At 47.3% G+C, this 16,868-nt stretch overlaps 1 protein-coding gene across 2 annotated transcripts in view; it reads right to left on the bottom strand.

The window, feature by feature from the left end:
- The window catches only part of PTPRN2 (protein tyrosine phosphatase receptor type N2), a 981,520-nt gene that overhangs the window by 710,096 nt on the left and 254,556 nt on the right, over window positions 1-16,868 (bottom strand). The window lies entirely within an intron of this gene.

Genomic DNA, 16,868 nt, shown 5'->3' with positions numbered 1-16,868 from the left:
ATAACTAACCGCCATCCTACCTAACCACACATCCCAGTTACGCTGTTCCCTCACCTCTCCCACATATATTTTGGGGAATATCACAATAGGATGGTTTGTGGACAGAATGAATTTCCTATTGTGAGTGTGGACTACTCTTACCGAAGTCACAAAACAAGTCTATGGAAAATGTAAGGGTATGCATGTTTTAATGAATACAGACTAACTCAAGTTTCCTTTACTTTTTGAGTCACTTTTATCAACTTAGAGGTCTTTTTTCTAATTGCCTTTTCAAATTTCTTAGAACAAAGTCATTAATAGCGTTTTCTTACGATTCTTGAATTCAATTTACCTAGGGTGGAATTTCCTTTTTCTCTCAATAATTGTGTACTTGTGACCTTTTTTGTTATTGTTGGTAAAAAGAGCTCTGTCTTTTCAAAGACCCAGAGGTGTTTCTGCTGTTTGTGTTCTTGATCCTTGCCCTCATTTCTTTGTATCTATTTCAGTATTTTCTGCTCTTGTCTTCATTATTTTCTTCTTTTTAATGTCTTTTGCTTGCTTTGTTCGTCCTTTTATTCTTATTATGAAACGTTTCAGGCACACAAAAAGGAATAAAATAATATGACACACGTTGAATATCCCTCATCTGAAATGTTTGGGACTAGAAGTGCTTTGGATTTCAGACATGTTTGGATTTATTCTGGGATAGTTGCATGTACATAATGACGTATCTTGGGGACAGGACCCAAGTCTAAACATGAAATTGACTTGCGTTTCCTATATACCTTATATACAAAGACTAAAGGTCATGTTATGTAATTTTTAATAATTTTGTGCACATAACAAAGTTTACGTACTGTGAATTTGGAAGAAAAGAATGAAGAGCTCCCGGTGGGGAGGCCACCTCTGAAGGAATGCAGGAGAAACTTCCCAACTGAAAAAGCCTTGAGGTTTCAGATTGGAGGAGGGCGAGGGCCCGGCAGGATTTCAGATTGGAGGAGGGCGCGAGGGCCCGGCAGGATTTCAGATTGGAGGAGGGCGCGAGGGCCCGGCAGGGTTTCAGATTGGAGGAGGGCGAGGGCCCGGCAGGATTTCAGATTGGAGGAGGGCGCGAGGGCCCGGCAGGGTTTCAGATTGGAGGAGGGCGAGGGCCTGGCAGGGTTTCAGATTGGAGGAGGGCGCGAGGGCCCGGCAGGATGTGTACATCAGGAGGCAATCAGGCCCCACAATGTCACCTCCGAGCACCTCCCGGGGTGGCCTGTCCTCTCTCCTCCTCTTCCTGCTGAGCCCCTGGGTCCAAGGACCTCCCACCGTCAAAAAGTAAAAACAGCACAGCCCAGATCCAGGGGACAAATTCATGTCATCACTTCTTCCTGGGTATGGTACCCAAATGCCCCCTGAGCCACAGGAACACGATGCCCCTGTGGCCCTGACAGCCACTGCCGATTGCCCTGGGAGGGGCCTTCCAGGAACGGCACAGGAGGGAGGGTGCAGCTCAGCACTCGGCCCGTTTTCAACACCAGCGGGATGTTCACGACCTCCCTGCAGACACTAATGGACAGAACGTCACAGCAGTCTGGTGAGCACTGATGTCAGTGCATTATTAAATTCAAACAGGAGGGGAAGTTTTGACACTAATCAATGCTTTTTATCCCACCCAAGACTGGCATATTCCCGAGACAAATCTCAGTGGTTACTGAATTGCTGCTCTATTCACAGACGCTGGGCTGCCCTGGGGAAGCTGCCAGGCAAGTCTGTCCTTCCCGCCTTTCTGTAGATGCACACAGGGCTTTCAGGAAGCAATTTTTTTTTTTTTTTTTTGAGACAGAGTCTCACTCTGTTGCCCAGGCTGGAGTGCAATGGCATGGTCTTGGCTCACTGCAACCTCTGCCTCCCGGGTTCAAGCAATTCTCCTGCCTCAGCCTTTGGAGTAGCTGGGACTACAGGTGCACGCCACCACACCAGCTAATTTTTGTATTTTTAGTAGAGATGGGGTTTCACCATGTTGGCCAGGCTGGTCTTAAATTCCTGACCTCTTGATCCGCCTGCCTCAGTCTCCCAAAGTGCTGGGATTACAGGCGTGAGCCACCATGCCCGGCCAGGAAGCAATTGTTTTTTAGCTCATTAACATGGCAAAGACAGATAGCCGGGGCCTTCTGAGAGCTGTAAATGAGCTTCTCACCTCTCTGACAGTTTTTAGCAGACATGGATTCCTCAGTCCTAGAGCTGCCGGCTGCATTCATCCTTCACTGCCCCAGAGCTCCCTCGCCTCACTCAGGAAGTGGCAGAGCGGTTCGCGGTGCCCAGGCCCCCCAGGGAAGCCTGGCAGGTGCTTGCTACGGTTGGGTCTTTACCCCAGAACCCAGCAAAACAAGCGCCTTGGTATGGGAGGGGAACACCCCTGAAAGGCCCTTGGACAGTATTAGCAGCTCAGGGGCAGGTCCTGGAAAGGCCTTTTCCAGGTAACACCATTGAATGGTTCATGGGGTCAGAGCAGGCAACACAAGCACCATTTTTCATCCCAAGAGACACATTTTTCCCAATGTCTGACAGTTGAAAATATTTGTTTACTCTGTAGAAAGCTGGGATGTTTTGGCAGCAAGCAATTTATGTCACTTTGAACCACAGAGAATGCCTCTGAAATGATGATATGGGTCAATGAAGCAGCAAAGTTTCTTAACTAAAGTCCATTTCATAGAAACAAATGCAGAAATGATTGCAATTATGAGGGACGGGCCCACTATGGCCCTTCCCAATGGTGACAGTCAGGCTCTACCCCTAGCTCTTGAAGTCAAGGCCATAAAGCAAACAGCCAAAGGTCCCCTTGTATCATCTGATCTGACAGCTGGGGATGGAAGGCGGGCAGCCTCACAGGAGCACGGACCTGGGTAGTCACCAGGGGCCCATGTGCAGAAGTCCTCATTTGCTTTGACACGCTGCTGTTGCTGTCTTGAAATTCTCGACGAGTATATCTTCCAACCTAGACTTTGTGCGAGACGTCCTGTGGGACGACGTGGTGTGCGCACGGGCAGAGAACACACCGCGATCTGCAAACCCATGGCGCCTCGCCCGCCACACAGTCCCGGCACCTGGTGTGCAGCTCCGTGAGACTCAGATTTCCAAGGCACGTGTCTGTCTGTGCTCATGTGACCCTGAGAGGCCACCCCTCTGTTTACCCAGAGCTTGCTGCAAACCACAAAGTGCAACAGTGTTCTAAGAAACACAAACGATCAAGGATCCCACCCTCTCTCCCACTCACACGTGTGCCACCATTTACACTGAATGTGGCCGTGTGCAGGGAGGGGAGGTGGGCAGCCCGCAGTCCTTCTCATGTGTGAGCAAAGGTGGAGCATCTCGGCGGACAGTGGGTGTCTCACGAAGGGAAATAAACGCAGCCGAGTGCGTTTCACACGGTGTTTCCGCCGTTCTAATGAGAACACAATACATATGCATGTTTGAGCTGTGACAAGTGAACTGTGTAGTTGTTCAGATTCTGCATGTGAATTAAATGTTCTTTCGTTTGTGTTTGAAACCAGCAACGCACAATATACAGATGAATGGGGACCTTTGTGTTAATAATTCAAAAATCTTAAATTTTTTTAGAATGATGCTGAATAGCAAATAAAAATGCCATGACAAGTCAAGAGGGAGACTGTGAAAGGAAACATCTTATACTATAACTAGCTCCTTCAGGGGCACTTTTCCTTGATGTCTGAACTAGACCTGCATTTGCACTTTGCACAGGCCCTGCAAATTACACAGGCGGCACTGCAGGGCATGAACACAGACGAACCACGACCAGCTCAGCTGTCCCAAGGCTCTGCGTGAACGGCTCCTGACACACTGCCCTCCTCCCTTTCCTCATCTGTTTGCATTAATTTGTGCTCGATCGTAGGAAGCTGAACAGATGTATTTATTCAGAATCCCCAAGCAGTTAACCAGAGCTCCCAATTCTGATCCATCATCTTAGCTCCTGAGGAGCTCTGTACTTATCGGCTTCCTGGTTAACCTACACACCACTCCCAGCTACCTTCCACATCATTAGGGAAGCCTCTACCATACTCAGTACCGATAAGCAAAGGGCATCCACACTTCCTGAGGATTTAACGAGTGGCACCACCTAAATCAATCTTAACAACAATCCCATTTGCTGGGCATGGTGGCCCACTCCTATAATCCCAGAACTTTGGGAGGCCAAGGCAGGTGGATTGCTTGAGCCCAGGAGTTCGAGACCAGCCTGGGCAACATGGCAAAACCCCATCTCTACAAAAAATACAAAAATTAGCTGGGCATGGTGGTGTGCACCTGTCGTTTCAACTACTTGGGAGGCTGAGGTGAGAGGATCACTTGAGTCCAGGAGGCAGAGGTTGCAGTGAGCCAAGATTGTGCCACTGCATTCCAGCCTGGGTAACACAGTGAGAGCCCGTCTCAAAGAAAGGAGATGGTATGACCTCCTCCAATCTAGGAAGCTATTGATTGCAAGACAGACCATTACTCTAGTACTGCTAAGGAAAAACAAACACACTGGCAGTTAAACTATGATGCGCTATTGATAAAAGATGCCCCTAATTTCAAGGATGGGAAAACAATACACACCTGAGGAATGATGACATTCAGCATGGTGGGTACCATGACAGCCACACTGCTGCTTCCTGGGGACTCGGCACCCTCTCCCCAGCCACCAGCTGTTGAGGGCTAGGGCTTAGCCGCTGAATCTCTCCCCATCACGACCTGAGCCCAAGGCAACAGCCTCTCCCTAAGTCACAGTCTCTTGCTCCCTGGAGGTGGACCACAGCCAGCGATCCCTCATGTGGGACACAAAGGCCCCTAGCCTTGGTTGGGTCAACCCCGAAGGGGAACCCCAGCTCCGGCTGCAGAGCACCTCACAGGATCAGCTCGGGCCTCTCTTAAACTGCATTCCAGCTCACCTTCTCCCTCTGCCCAATTCAGCCTCCATCACCTGTACAGGGGTGACCCCAGATCACCCTCAGCCACCCGACTCCATACAAGTCTCTGTCTCAAAGTTCGGTTCTAGCACATTCAACCTAAGGCACATAGGACCACACTCTCTTCACGATAAAGAACGAAAACAGGGCAGTTACGTGATGTGCCCAAGATGGCACGACTCACACGTGCCGCAGCTAGAACGGAAACTCCATCCGGACTCCAAGGCCACCCTGTTGTCTCTCCACAGTCAATGCTCAGAGCACAGCCTGCAACTGTGAGAGGCCCCTGGGCTCTTCCAAGTGGTCCATGAGGTCAAAGCTATTTTCATAAAATACTAAGACATACATTGCCTTTCTCACGTGTCCTCTTTCATGAGAGAACCTGGACAGTCCAGAGGCTATGTGGCAGGAAATGACACAGCATGAGTGGCAGCAGAGATGAGAATCCAGGTGTTTTCTATTAAATGAAACAATGAGATTTGCAAAACGGTGAAACAAAATGTAAAAATGTGTAACAAAAATGCCACACTTAGCACTTTTTTATGTTTTGGAAAATATAGCTACTATGTTTATAATGAAATAATTTTATTATTTATTTTTAAGTGAATTCATAAAGAGCTTTTTTAAAGTGTTGCCAGTTTTAATTTCTAAGGCAACAAATGTAGACAGCACTAACCCACCCACCAAAAAAAAAAAAAAAACTCTTTGGAGGCTTCATTAATTTTCAATATAGGATGTGGTCCCGAGATCAAAATTTTAAAAATCACTGCTCCACACTCTGCTGCTGGGAGTTTGGAATTTCACTCTCCACTATGCACCAGCCGAAGGACCCCGGGAACACCCTGTAATCCCTCTGTGCTTCCGTCTCTTCAATCTTCTAAATAAAGAGATCTAACTTCCCTACAGCAAAAGGAAAGCACCAGTAGAACTCTGTAAGTTAAAACTACTTTTAAAATTTTACTGCCCTATACTATATCCAGTATCCCCTTCTCCATTATTCTATGAAAATTCTAACAAAATATATTATACTAATTTACCATACAGGATTAAAATGTCATTAAGCTTGCAATGTGTACCTTAAAACAGCCAGATAAAAATGTTAAGACAGGAATAAGAAGAAAGCCATTCATATTGTTGGTATATAAAACAAGCTTCAGAGAGTGATAGTCCCATTTTACTCATGGAAAAAAATAAATATGAAGACACTGAAATCACCTGGAGAATTTTTAGGAGATGCTGATGGCAGGCCCCCATATGAGGTGAATCGATTTAGAATCTTTGAAGGGTGAGGCCCCAGACATCATGGTTTTCAGGGCTCCCAAGTTATTTTAATATAACGTCCGGGCTGACAACTACTGCTCTTGTTGACAAAGAGGGTCAAACTCTGTAAACTATTTGAAGAAATGTATTCTGAGCCAAATGTGAGTGACCAATGGCCCAGGCCACAGCCCCAGGAGAGCCTGAGATCATGTGCGCAAGGTGGATGGCCTTCAGCTTGGATGTATACATGCTGTGGAGGCATAAGACATCCATCAGTACACCAAGATGTACACAGGCTGGGTCCAGAAAGACCAGACAACACGAAGCAGGGTCTTCAGGGCACAGGTGAATTCAAAGATTTCTGAATGGCAACTGGTTGAGTTTATCTAAGAACCTGGAATCGGCAGAAAGGAGTGTCTGGGTTAAGATAAGGGGCTGTGGAGACCAAGGTTTTTATCATGCAGATGAAGCCTCCAGGTTGCAGGCTTCAGAGAGATAGATGGTCAATGTATATCAGACTTGAAATGGTGCCAGACTCTTAATTAATTCCCTCTTGGATCAGGGAAAAGACCTGGAAAGGAAAAGGGATTCTCTACAGAATGTAGACATCTCCCAGGAGAGGCAGCTTTGCAAGCCATTTAAATATATCGCAGAAATCTATTTTGGGGTAAAATAAGTCCATTTCTTTCAGGGCCTGCGATCTGCCAAGTTGGTACCTTACGGCTGCAAAGAGTCTCCTTTGTCAGCCTTCACGCCTCTGTGTCATGTTAACGCTGGTCCGCTGTGCCTGGACGCCAAGGGAGAAGGGAAGAATAAGGTGTGTCCGAACACCCCTTCCCATCATGGCCTGAACTAGCGTTTCAGGTTTACTTTAGAACGCCCTTGGCCGAGAGGAGGGGTCCATTCAGCTGGTTGGGGGACTTGGAATTTTATTTTTGGTTTATATTCTGAAGCCAAGAGTGGCTTCTTTCCTTCAGTGCAGAGGAACCCAACAGATATTTTTAACAAGGAAAGGGCAACAGAAAAAAATCGGGATTCCTTTTATATTAGACAAAACACAGAGCTAAAAATAGAGGGAGAGAGGGAGGGAGGGAGAGTGGGGGAGGGAGGTGGAGAGAGAAAGAGAAAAAAAGATGACGTGGCCATGGCAGTATTGTTTCTGGGTATTTCCCAGTTCCCACATGAAACAGACTGAGCAACTAGATGAGGAAATCAACAAACCAAGATCACACTTAAATCAAACCGAAGTGAAGCTGTCCCCAGCTAGTGATTCCCAAGGCAACGTCCAGATGAACGCTGAGGAGAGGACCAGAGAAAAGCAGCCTTAGGAAGTAGCTGTAGACATCAGTGAAAATGCCAAAGAACCTTAAACATTCTCTCCTTCATAAAAGCAACGAGAAAACCACCCAAAAATATCAGAATCAACTTTTACAGAACTCTGGAAATTAACTAAAGGCTGGCAGGAATCACAGCAATTTACTCAAAAAAAAAAAAAGAAAGAAAGAAAGAAAGTAAAAAACGGCTGAACCTCAGCAAGAACAGCAAACTTCCTGGCGTCTTAACTCACCCTATTTCCAGTTCCCTCTCCTCAGCTCTGCCACAGGCTTGAAAATGAGCAGCCCACAATGGCATTAAAAACCAACAGCCTGGAAGCCACCAAAAAGCACAGGGTGGGGTTAGAGTGCCTTCCAAACCCCATTCCCAGAGAACTGTCACTACTTGACCTGTCTGGTTGTTCCCTGGAGGACCCACTGGAAAGGCTGTCTTTATTTCATCCAACTCAAAGCTCACATATGTGAAAAGTCTTTTCCCTGTGGGGGGCATTTGTTGAAAACATTTAGAGACAATGTTTTACTTACCAGCCCCCTGAGGTAGAGGATAACGGTTGGGACAAACAATAGGCTAACCAGAAACTTGAAGGAAAAGCTGGAAAATGAGATGTGCACAGGGGCTTTGCAAAGCTCCGACATGATCCTTGCTTGGAACATGGATGGAGGGCTGTGTGCCGGCCCAGGCTGTGCACACTCAGGAAAGACATGAGGCTCTAAGATCACCTCTGGCTGATGCAGAGGCTCTGGGCCAGCAAGAAGTGAAGGCTGCAACAGAGCTGTGAACTGCTGCCTGACGGCTGCAGGTGTGCCCTATGGCTGCAGGTATACCCATCGCTCACACAGAACCCTTGGCAGAGACTGAGGCTTGTTTCTTTTTGTTTTTTTTTTGAGACAGAGTCTCACTCTGTCGCCCAGGCTGGAGTGCAGTGGCCGGATCTCAGCTCATTGCAAGCTCCGCCTCCCAGGTTTACGCCATTCTCCTGCCTCAGCCTCCCGAGTAGCTGGGACTACAGGTGCCCGCCACCTCGCCCGGCTAGTTTTTTTTTGTATTTTTTAGTAGAGACGGGGTTTCGCTGTGTTAGCCAGGACGGTCTCGGTCTCCTGACCTCGTGATCTGCCCGTCTCGGCCTCCCAAAGTGCTGGGATTACAGGCTTGAGCCACCGCGCCCGGCCAGACTGAGGCTTGTTTCTAGGCATTTAAGGCAATCTGTCTGGTCATCCTCTGACCACTAACCAAACTGAGCAGAGACTTGGTGGCCACACATGATAAAAAACACAAACTTTACAGAATTCGATGAGAATAGTCACTAAGCAAGCAAAGAACAATAAACAGCAGCACCACCACCACCACCTAAGGAGAGGGAAGTTCTGGTTTTCAGAGTTGCCACGCTATATTATTTAAAATATCAAGTTTTCCTAAAAATTTTTGAGGCATTCAAAGAAACATGCAAATGTGCCTTTTCCACAGGAAAACAATAGAAGCTGTTCTTGAGGAAGCCAAAGGGCTTACAAGACAAAGACTTTAAATGACCTTTTTTTTTTTTTTGAGACAGAGTCTTGCTCTGTCACCCAGGCTGGAGTGCAGTGGCGTGATCCCAGCCTACTGCAACCTCTGCCTCCCAAGTTCAATTGATTCCCCTGCCTCAGCCTCCCAAGTAGCTGGGATTACAGGCATGCACCACCATGCCCAGCTAATTTTTGTATTTTTAGTAGAGACGGGGTTTCACCATGTTGGGCAGACTGGTCTTGAACTCCTGACCTCAAGTGATCCACCCGCCTCAGTCTCCCAAAGTGCTGGGATAATAGGCATGAGCCACCGTGCCCAGACTAAATGAGCTATTTTTAATGTGCTCCAAAAACTATAAGAACAATGTCTAAAGAACTAAATAAAAGTAGGAAAATAGTGTCTCATCACATAGAGAATATGAATAAAGAGAGAGAAATTATATTTCAAAAGTAACTGAAAAATTCCATACAGGAGCTCAATAGCAGATCTTAGCAGCAGAAGAAAGAACTGGCAAACTTCAGGATGGGTCAACTGAAACTATCCAGCCTGAGGAACAGAAAGAAAAAAGAATAATGAAAAATGAGAAACCTGTGAGAGACCATCCAATGTCCTAAGATACATGTAAAAGCAGTCCCAGATGTAGGAGAGAAAGAATAAGGCAGAAAGAATATTTGAAGAACTAATGACCCAAAATTCCCAAAATTAGATGGACAACATGAATCTCCACATCTAAGACACTCAATGAACTCCAAGTAGAATAAACTCTAAGAGAGCCACAACTAGACACATCAAAATCAGACTTTCAAAACCCAAAGAAAAGTACATCTAGTGAAAGCAGTAAGAGAGAAGCAACTCATCAAACATGTTATGGACTAAATATCTGTCCCCTCCAAAACTCATGTCAAAGTTTAATCCCCGATTTGGCAGCATCAGGAGGGAGGAGGTAACTGGGTCATGAGGGCTCTGCCCTCATAAATGGATTAATCCACTCATGAATTAATGAAGCAATGGGTTATCACAAGAGGGGGCCTGGTGACTTTCTAGGAAGAGGAAGAGAGACCTGAGCTGGCACACTAGCACGCTCAGCCTCCCCATCATGTGATACCCTGTGCCACCTCAGGACTCTGCAGAGTCCCCAACAGCAAGGAGACCCTTACCTGACGCTGTCCCCCAACCTTGAACTTCTCGGCCTGGATACCTGTAAGAAATAATTCCTTTTCTTTATAAATTACCCAGTTTCAGATGTTCTGTGATAAGCAACAGAAAACAGGCAATGATCCTCAATCATATTAACAACTAACTTCTCATCTGAGACTATGAAGGCCAACAGGCAGTGGAATGATATATTCAAAGTCCTAAAGGAAAAAGGCTATCAACCAAGAATTCTATACTCAGAAAATCTATCCTTCAAAAGTCAAGGAGGAATCAATACATTCCCAAACAAAAAACAAAGAGAATTTTTGCTAACAACCCTTCCCTAGAAGTTCTAAATGGAGTACTTTGGGCAAAAATGAAAGGACATTAGACAGTGAGTTGCATCCAAATGAAGAAATAAACAGCGCCAGTAAAGGTCATTATTTAGTAAATATGAAAGACAGAACAAATATTTGGGTATGTAACATTTGTTTTCTCCTAACTAATTTTCTAAAAAAAACCTGTATAAAGCAGTAATTATAAATTCATGTTGATAAACATACCATCTATAAAGATGTAATTTTCATGACAATAACAGTACAAAGGAGGGAAAGAGAAGAAAATGATAGAGAGTGTTTGAAAATTAAGTTGGTGTTAATTAAACTAGATTATTATAAAGATCTTAATGTTAATTTGAATTAATAAATTAATATTAACTTGGTGTTAATAAAATTAAATAATATTAATCTTCTGAGCAAACACTAAGAAAGCAACTCAAAAAATAATCAGGAATGAAAGGACATTATTACTGATCTTACAGACCTAAAAATTGTAAGGAGTATACAGAAATACTATAAGTAATCATATGCCAACAAATTAGATAATCTAGGTGAAACTGACAAATTTCTGTGAAGACATGAACTACTGAAACTGACTCAAGAAGAAATAGAAAATTTGAATATGCCTATAACAATTAAGGAAATTGAATGAGTAATTTAAAACCTCATAAAGAAAAGGCCATGGTCAGATAGCTTCCATTTTCAGTAGTTTCACTTCAAATGTTTAAGGAAGAATTAACACCATTCTTTCACAGTCTTAAAAAAAAAAAAAAAAGAGAATACTGTTCAATTAATTTGATGTGAACTTGATTGGATTGAAGGATGCAAAGTATTGATCCTGGGTGTGTCTGTGAGGGTGCTGTCAAAGGAGATTCCCATCTGAGTCAGTGAACTGGGAGAGGCAAACCCACCCTCAATCTGGTGGGCACCATCTAATCAGCCTCCAGCATGGCCAGAATAAAAGCAGGCAGAAGACCATGAAAGTGGTTTAGTCTTCTGGCCTACATCCTTCTCCCCTGTGGGATGCTCCCTGCCTTCGAACCTCAGACTCCAAGTTCTTCAGCTTTAGGACTCAGAGTGGCTTCCTTGCTCCTGAGGGCCTATTGTGGGACCTCACCCTGAGATTGTGTGAGTCAATACTCCTCAAAAAATATATACACATTTATATACTCCCCTTTATATACACATCTATCCTATTAGTTCTGTCTTTCTAGAGAACCCTGACTAATGCATTTGACAAGTTATGTATTACTGTAATACCAAAACCAAAGATATCAAAAGATAAAGAAATATCCTTTACAAATACAGACATAAAAATTCTCAACAAAACACTAAGATACTGAATCCAGAAACATATAAAAAGAATTATACAGCACGGTCAAGTAAGACTTATCCCAGCAATATAAAATTAGTTCAAATATAAAAACCAATGAGGTACACAATGTTCACAGGATTCACGTGCTACGATGTAGACTGAATGTGGACGTCCTCCCCAAACGTACATGCTGGAATTCTGATGCCCAGTGTGACAGCATTAGGAGGAGAAGCCTTTCGGGGTAATTAGGTCATGAAGAAGGCACCCACACCGGTGGGATTCATATCCATACGAAAGAGATCCCAGAGCTCCCTTGCCCCATCTGCCACACGAGGACACGGGGGAAGATGCCCCCACCAGACACCAAATCTGCGGGAGCCTCCAGAGCTGTGAGAAATCAATGTTTGCTGTTTCAGCCGCCCACACCATGTAATTTTTGTGACAGCAGCTTGAAAAGGAGAAAAACTGGCTCCGGGAAGTAGGGGCAGTGCTGTGACAAATTCCTAAAAACACAGAAGCAGCTTTGGGTCTGGGAAACTTATAGAGGCTGAAAGAGTCTTGAGATGGGTGCTGGAACAAGCCTCCTTCACCGTGGATGAATTTTTAAAGGTGCTTGTGTTGAGAGATCAGAAGGAAGACAAAGCCATGTCTCTTAGAGAACAGCTGGGCCATCATGAACGGAATGCTGGGAGGATGCAGACAGAAAGGCCATGGGAAAGGAGGAATGCACTATCGGACAGTGGAGAAGAGGCCATGCTCCTCACAGAGTGGTGAGGACCATGGCCGAATGCGTTCACGCTCTGGGCTCCTGTGGAAGGTAGAGCTTGTGAATGACGAAATGAAAGAGTGTCCCTCGGTGGCAGAGGGCCTCACAAATGGCCAGCCAGAGCTGGGAGCTGGGTGGAAGGAGCCACTGGGCCTGCCTGGGGCTGCTCCTCCATTGCCCTGCACAGCCTGAGTCAGACAGAGCACAAATCCCACAGAGGGTGAGCCCTGAGCTGGACAGAGTGCGAGTCCCACAGAGGGTGAGCCCCAAACCAGACAGAGCGCAAATCCCATGGAGGGTGAGCCCTGAGCTGGACAAAGCACAAATCCCACAGAGGGCGAGCACCATGTGCGACTCCAACACACCCACCTGTGCTCACCAGACGTGAGCCAGACGTTCTCCCTCCCCAACCTCACACCACACATCTGCCTGGAGGTCGGGTGGTGGGTGGATCTCAGCTCCTCTCAGCAAGAAGGAAAGCCTCCAAGCTCCAAGGGCCCAGGTGGGAGTTAAAACAAGACAGGCGAGCACAAGGAGGCTGCAGGCAATGACAGTGGGCAAGAAGGAGGCAGAGCCTGGCTCACCTGATCTGTGCCGGGAAGCATGGCCACGTTCCCAGCAGCAGCTCCCCTGGACGCCACCTCGGCCAGGACCCGTGCGGCCAGCCTTGGATTTCTGTGTTCCAGTCCATATTGTTTGGGGATTTCTTTGCCTTCTCTTTTAAGGAATAACACCGTTTTATGTACATATTTGTTTTTTTGCTTCTGACACGCAGCTCAATAAGTCAGAAGATTCTTGCCACAAAATTAATCCATAGTCATTTTCATGACAGCAAATTGCATGCCAATGAGTGATATTTAAATGCTGAATTTCAATGGCTTGTCAGAAGCAAAATGTATTTTTTAAAAAATCATACATGAGAAAGCAGTGTGTCTGCCCATGAAATAATGCTGCCTGTAGTAGACCAGAATGGTAAAAACACAGTGAATGTATTTTGTTCTGTGATGTACACATCTATGTGGAGGAAGAAGGTTGTGAAATTAACTCCCATTTACCCTCCTTCTTCATGCGGAAGGCTCTGAAGTCCACGCAAGCAGCTGTCTGTCAATAAATCTGACGACTGCACCTGCAAGAAGTGCCTGGATGAAGACGACAGGCAGAAGCTTAGGACCAACTCTGTTTCAAGTGCAGTTACCAAGACAGAATCATCTCCGGAATCCTGAAAAATGCGCCAACACACATGATCATGTGTAGACACCCACACACACGCACACACAGCTGCACATGCACTCACGTGCTCACATGGAGACACCCACACACATGCATGCACACCTGCACACACACTCACATGCTCACGTGTAGACACCCACACACACATGCACACACCTGCACAGGCACTCACTTGCTCACATGTAGACACCCACATGCAAAACGTCCCTACCCAAACACTATCCCCATGTGAAGCTGACAAAACTCAGGAAGACACCAGGATTTGAGATTCTTTCTTTCAGGTGTGTGCATGTGTGTGGGTGTCTACATGTGAGCATGTGAATGGGTGTGCAGGTGTGTGTGTGTGCATGTCTACTTATGAGCATGTGTGTGTGCAGGTGAGTGTGCAGGTATGTGGGTGTCTACACATGTGCAGGTGTGTGTATGTGTGTGGGTGTCTATGTGAGTACATGTGCAGGTATGTGTGCATGTGTCTACATGTGAGCCCATGAGTGCATGTGCAGGTGTGTGCATGTATGTGGCTGTCTACAAGTGAGCATGTGAATGTGTGTGCAGATGCATGTGCAAATCGTGTGTCTACACATGAGCATGTGAATACATGTGCAGGTATGTGTGCCTTCACAGCACACCCACCTTCCAGAAGCCTGCATCCTGGACTAGGTGCAGGAGCAGGCACACCAATGGCCCCGGCAACCAAAGAGGCCTCCTGCCACAGGGTCATCCCTGGGGTTGCTGGAAATGCCCAGTCCAGGACACACCCCACAGCTGTGTCAGAACCAGCTGAGAAGGTGTCAGCAATTCTGTGTCCTCACAATGCAGAAGATGACATTTCACTGTCTAGAGTGTCCAACAGCCCAGGACACATAGCCCCTGGGGATGGAGCGGGCAGGGAGCTCCAGCTGTCCAGGCCATGGGCAGTTCTGATACACATGGGAAGATGCTCAGCCAGGGCCTGAGCAAGACCAGAGATGCAGGGCTGCCTGGGACCTCTGTCTCTACACAGGGCTGCCTGGGACCCCTATCTCTACACAGGGCTGCCTGGAACCTCTGTCTCTACACAAGGCTATCTGTGTCCCTGTCTTCACATGCAGCTGCCTGGGGCTGCCCCTCCATCCCCACGCAGGGCTGCCTGGGACTCCGTCTCCATAAAGATGCTCTTATCCTCAAGAATAGGTGCCAGGAATGTGGACACAGCCTGACACTCGACACAATATTAATTTTCTCTGAGATGGTTTTCCTTAGGAGTTACCTTTTGCCATTATTTGGTTAGATTATTGACATGTAATTTAAATTCATGGATATACGAGACAAACTAGAAAAAGCTATTGCTTTAAAATTATAAGTAAGAAAACTCATCTTTGTTGGGGAATTCGGGGCCACTAGATATTTTTCTATCTCTCCTTTTGAAACTCACCTTAAATTTCTTGGTTTTTTCTAGTTTGCCAGGCTGAGCATCTTGTGCATTCTCTGGCTTTGTTTCATCCCGCGACACCCACCCAGGCAGGGCCCCAGAGTGCTCACAGCACCAGCTCCCATGAGAAGACAGCTCAGGCGAACTCCGGCATGCTGCCCCTGCCACATCTCCGCAAAGGATAGCACGGAAACGTGATGATGCTTGGTGCCAGCCTGAAGACATTCTGGGGGTCAGCTGCCAGCACATGGTGATAGCTACATACACACCTAGAGCCGGGTCAAAATTAGGCTCAGGGAGGTTCTGAAAGAACCAGGCCCATTCTTATTGGAAGACCCCTGGCCTCCACTCGCACGCCCAGCCACTGGCCTGGCAAAAGCTCATCCGTTCGCTCTTTAAATAAGGCTTTTCCCCCTTCTCAAGACGATACAGTGAAGGGGGAAACACAGAGTAAGGCTCACAAGATAAGCAGACTCAGAAAATGTGACACGGTGGAAAAGTCACACAACCTTCCTTCACTGTGGCTCCCTCCATGTTTGTCCCTGCGTGGGCAGCGTTCCGTCTGTATCATCTACACTGATACCCATATCTACTTGCCCAGCCAAGCCTGGCGCTGGGCTGCACACAGCACCCCATCGCCAAATGACAGTGGCATAGACGGAGCAGGAGCTGGGCCCAAGCCGCCCTGGAGGCTCCCACGGGAGAGGGCTCAGGAGTCCAGTGTGGCCTGGAATGTGCACCAGGGAGTGGCCCAGCGCCCTGGACCGCACCGCCACACGCGCTTCTCCCTCTCAATCGGCCGTTTGGCTTTGTGGAGAGTTCCCCACAGACCCTGGACTCAGGTGACTTGGGCTTTGTTTGCAGGTGGTTCTCTGTAACATGCAGGCGCCACCCAAAAGCAGATACGTGCAGCACTATGCATTGCCCCTGCTGGGACCCCTGAAGGACAGAGGTGAACGGAAACCCTCCTGCAGAGCAGAACCTCAAGCAGCACACCTGGCTGGTGATTCTGCTTGGAAGGAGAAATGGCCAAATGTGTGATTATTTACCAATGAATGGGCTGTGGCCAATGGTTTGGCTAGATGGCCAGGTTCTCAGAGAGAATATTATTGGAAATATTGTTGACAGGGCAACTGGGAAAGAGACATACGAAATAGACGTCTATGAAGTGGTAGGAAGTGCTAAAATATGTATGTCCCATGTGAATATTCTCCAAAGAGTGACTTCAGCAGAGGAGGGTTTTAATAACCAAGTGGATTAGGGTGACCTGTTCTGTGGACACCAGTCTGCCTCTTTCCCCAGCCACCCCGCCAGAGCCCAGCAGGCCCATAAACAAAGTGGCTGCGGTGGCAGGGGTGGAGGCGGAGGCAGGGGTGGAGGCGGAGGCAGGGGTGGAGGCGGAGGCAGGGGTGGAGGCGGAGGCAGGGTGGAGGCGGAGGCAGGGGTGGAGGCGGAGGCAGGGGTGGAGGCGGAGGCAGGGTGGAGGCGGAGGCAGGGGTGGAGGCGGTGGCAGGGGTGGAGGCGGAGGCAGGGTGGAGGCGGTGGCAGGGGTGGAGGCGGAGGCGGGGTGGAGGCGGAGGCGGGGTGGAGGCGGTGGCAGGGGTGGAGGCGGAGGCAGGGGTGGAGGCGGTGGCAGGGGTGGAGGCAGGGT

Source organism: Trachypithecus francoisi, unplaced genomic scaffold, assembly GCF_009764315.1.
Source record: "Trachypithecus francoisi isolate TF-2019V2 unplaced genomic scaffold, Tfra_2.0 Lachesis_group4, whole genome shotgun sequence".
Taxonomy (NCBI): Eukaryota; Metazoa; Chordata; class Mammalia; order Primates; family Cercopithecidae; genus Trachypithecus; species Trachypithecus francoisi.
Note: the sequence above shows the minus strand (reverse complement) of the source record. Positions and strands in the feature narration are given on the sequence as shown.